Source organism: Lucilia cuprina, chromosome X (assembly GCF_022045245.1).
Source record: "Lucilia cuprina isolate Lc7/37 chromosome X, ASM2204524v1, whole genome shotgun sequence".
Classification (NCBI taxonomy): Eukaryota; Metazoa; Arthropoda; class Insecta; order Diptera; family Calliphoridae; genus Lucilia; species Lucilia cuprina.
Window position 1 is genome coordinate 12,673,649 of NC_060949.1, and position 4,367 is coordinate 12,678,015.

A 4,367-nucleotide genomic window follows, 5' to 3' on the forward strand; every position below is an offset into this window, starting at 1 on the left:
AAGATCAAAATAACGTAAATTATTTGACTTTTGGTGTTCACATTGATGAAACAATGAGAAAATATTTATTTGCCAGCAAATCAATTTGTTCTATGAAAATCATCCGCATTGCTGTTTGTTAACATGAAATATTTTATGTTCAGATTCGACAAACAAAGTTTTTTCAATCGTGTTATATATTAATATTATACACTTTTATTATAAAAATTTAATTTTAAACCTAATAAAAATAGTTAAAATTAAAACAAATTGCCAAATTGTTTTTTTTTTTTTGCATGAACAAATTATTTTTGCACTGTTTGATAAAACAATACCATCAAATATTTATTCAAGTCTGAACATGAAATAAATATTGCATTTGTTTGACGCAACTTTATAAATATTTTATAACAAATATTTGGACCAAATATTTTACAGGTCTGAACGTAGCTTTATAATGACATCTTCTTAAAAAAAATTAATGTAGATCGTTGACATCGAAAGGAGTGGGAAAATGAAAGTTGGGCCAAAGCTAAGTACACAAATGTAATATTTTAAACATTTTATTGACTTAAGTTTGTAGGCTTGATAAAATCTATTGTAGATGCCCCTTTGTCGTACCAATCAACATCTAACGACCAATATACATCGTGGAGTTTTGGATGCAAAATAGCACTAAGATCCCATAAGATCTAAAAAAGCATTCAGAAAGTAATAAACACATTTCTAATATGGCGGTGCTATTTAAGCAAAACAAAATTTCAAATTTTAGTAAGTTCATTTTTAACAAATATATAAAAGAAATTTTAATGTATTTTTATACACTTTTAGTAATACAGCCACAATCAAATGAGTCTAAAATAATTGACATTAAACTAGCCGTTTTTATTGCAAAACATAGCTCAATTGCTTCTGTTGACCACTTTTTATCATAAAAGACTTAAAATTGTTACCGATTTTTTGGGCATTTTCCTGATAGAAGAACCTACTGCAACACATCTTTTTGAAGGCATAAAACTGTTTTTAAACAAAGTGGGTTTAAATATAAAAAAGTTAATAGCTCTTCGAACTGACGGGGCCAGTAATCTATGTGGTAAAAATAAATCGTTATTTATCCTTTTAAAATAAGAAAATCCACAATTATTACTTTTAAAATGTACCTGCCACTCCCTCCATTTATGCTGCTCCAAAGCCTCAAGTAAATTCCCAAAAATGCAGACTTTTTACTTAAGGAAATTTACATCTATATTAGCCACAGCCCACATCGTACTTTACTATACAAAAGAGCTTTTGATTTGGTTAACGTTGGAGTTGATCCAAATAATTTTAGAAAACTTGTACAAATATCGGGGACTCGTTGGCTGTCTTATGGGGCCGCCATCAGAAGAGTTTTAAAGCTGTGGGTGGAGTTAAAATACCACTTTTCTGTATTCTCAACTGCTGAAAACAATTGCTCAACATATTTATTAAGAATTATCTGACGAAAAAAATAAATTTTTTATACTTATTAACCCAATAGTTAATAAAATGAATCATTTAAATTAAGAATTTCAATCCTGCCATTTGAATCTATAGATTTTTGCACAGAATTTGAAATGGAATTAAAAAATATAAAAGTGAATGAATATGATGCAGAAATTTTAGAAGAAAATAGTTTTTTGTACTTAAAAAACTATTAACAGAAATGCTAAAACAGTTACCTGAAAATATAAATCTTTTTAAAACATATAATGAATTTCCAATATTAAAATGTGGAAACCCTTTAACACAAGTTAAATTTTCGGAAGTTCAAAATTCGTTAACTTTATTTTTAAATCCAAAAAATAAAGTTAACGAATTGGTACGACAAAGGGGCATCATGAATTGTAATGGTCAAAATTAGCATATATCAATTGGACTGAGATCTTTAAAGGTGAAATCCCAAAAAAATTATTAGACTTTTGGCCACAAGTTTACAATTATTGCGATGCGGCTAGAACATTTCACTTTAATGATTTAACATTGGCCGTTCTAAACATATTAATTTTACCAACCAGCAACGCTTGCGTAGAAAGGGTATTTTCTATTATGAATTACACTAAAACTCGCATACGTAATAAAATTCAATATGAACTTTTAGATTCATTGATAAGAATAATAAGTTATATGAATGTTAATAAATATTGTTGCAATTCATTTCAGCCTACAGATAAAATGTTAAAAAAAGTTTAATTCTAATACAATGTATGATACACCAAGCAGTGAAAATGAATCTGCAATTAATTTTTGTAAAAAATATTTCGATATAAATTTAATATAAATAACTAATGCACTAAAAGTACAAATGTAAAGAAAAAAAATAATATTTTATTATAGACTTTTACTAGATTTATATTTACTTTATAATACGTGAAATAAATATATATAAATGATTTTGTAAACTTTTAGCGATTTTTATAAAAAATAAATAAATAAATAAATAAATAAATAAATAAATAAATAAATAAATAAATAATATTTTATTTTGGCGATTTTGCGTTTAGCTTTTGGCTATGGACAACCCTGGCTATGTATATTGTTTTGTATGTTTGGATGCTGTTGGCTTGAGTTATGTATTTTGTTTTCTTTTTGTGAATTCTGTTCTTATATTTGGATGTAGGTTGGTTTTATTGAGTTGTTAATTTTGTTTTTGTTTTTCTGTGTTTTTCGTTATATATGTTTAGATGTCTGTTGGTTTAATTGGCTTGTGTATTTTGTTTTTTATTTCGCTTAGCGTTGTTGTCCATTTTGTTTTGCTTTTAGTGTAATAATAATTTAGTTGGAAAAAAATTTAAATTTATAAAACTAATATGTTTAAAATACACTAAGGTGAAAGGAATATAAGATTCGGTACAGCCGAATATAGCACTCTTACTTGTTATTGTTAATTTTGGTTTTTAATTAATACATGTTTTAATTTTTATGTAACTAACCATAATTCTACGTTTAATTTCATATATTACAAATCAAATAAAAAACAAAAATAAAACTATTTTGAAATAGTATTTTTTTGCATTTTGTTAAACAGTGTTTAACTATATAGTTAATTAATATGACGAATAATTTAATGAATTGCAAATTAATTTACAATTAAAAATTTATTCTATTTAACTATCATATTGTTAAAATATGAGTTCAGATTGTTAACAATTTATTTGTTTTATATATAGAAAGTTTTATTATAACATACATGTTGACTGTTAACAATATAGTTTTTCAATATTACAAACTCATTATTAAAAAATATTGTTAAGTATTAAAAATTTCAAGTAACAATTACAGTGTCACTCATAAGTATTCGAATTTAGGTATTCTATGGAAAGAAACCAAATTTAATAATAAGTTTCGTGTGCAAAATAAATAAATACATTTGTTGTATTATCTAGGCAGTCCTTATGTTTCATATCACAATTTTTATAACTGGAAAAATCTTTATTTACTTAAATTGATTAAGCTTTTTTCAAAGGAAGTCTATAAAATTACCTCATAAAAGTATTCGAATTTGTCCTGTATTTCACATTTCATCATATCAAATGTTTTTTTGCTTAAAATTGTTTAAGGGGTTACTATCAACCGAAGCGATTTATTTTTGGCCTATTTGGGCTACAATTTTGGGGCGATTTTACCATATTTATAAGTAGTATCATTAAATTGGCGGATTTTGCCCTCATTTTCATTTATTTTTTCCCTTTTTTCCAGAGATAAATCCAAAATTAATATATTTTGTTGTAAGGATCTGTACTTAAACGTTCCATGATGTATTTTTGGGATCGTTCTTATGTTTCTAATTTAATTATCTGGATCTTAAGCCCCTTTTCGTTCCACTAGGATCGATATTTTCCGGCAAAGTTGGCTAGTATATATTCATGTAGATATTAGCTCAAATATATTTTCAATTTTTCCGACATTGTAGCCTAATATAACTGTCAAATTTATTTATTTATTTTGCACTCAAAAGAATTATTAAATTTGGTTTCTTTTCATAGTATACCTAAATTCGAATAATTATGAGAGACACTGTATATGTATTGTATTGTTTTATTGGTGCTTTTCAATAAAAAATTTATTATTTTGACGAATTTGGTAATTAATATGACAATTTATATGTCGTATTTTTTTCTGTACAAAGTTTATAAATACACTGTGTTAAAGTAATTTTCTAAAGGGGATATGATCAATTGTGAACTGATTTTCATAACATATCGTAGAAAGACTTTGGCTTGTAATAAATAAATTTCTTCACAATACTCGTATTTTTAAGAGTGTTAGCGTTAAGGTAATAAATAAAATTTAGCAGAGAGATTTTATTTTGAAAATCTTATTTATATACGTCGACAGGATGCTCTCATAACATGAAGTCAGTTCAACAG

The 4,367-nt window shown here is 25.7% G+C and overlaps 1 long non-coding RNA gene across 1 annotated transcript; it reads left to right on the forward strand.

Moving 5' to 3' along the window:
- The first annotated feature begins 432 nt into the window (after positions 1–432).
- Positions 433–931, forward strand: LOC124421440. Its single transcript, XR_006941661.1, has 3 exons — positions 433–525; positions 584–750; positions 811–931. It is a non-coding gene; the product is annotated as an uncharacterized LOC124421440 (long non-coding RNA).
- The last annotated feature ends 3,436 nt before the right edge of the window (positions 932–4,367 follow it).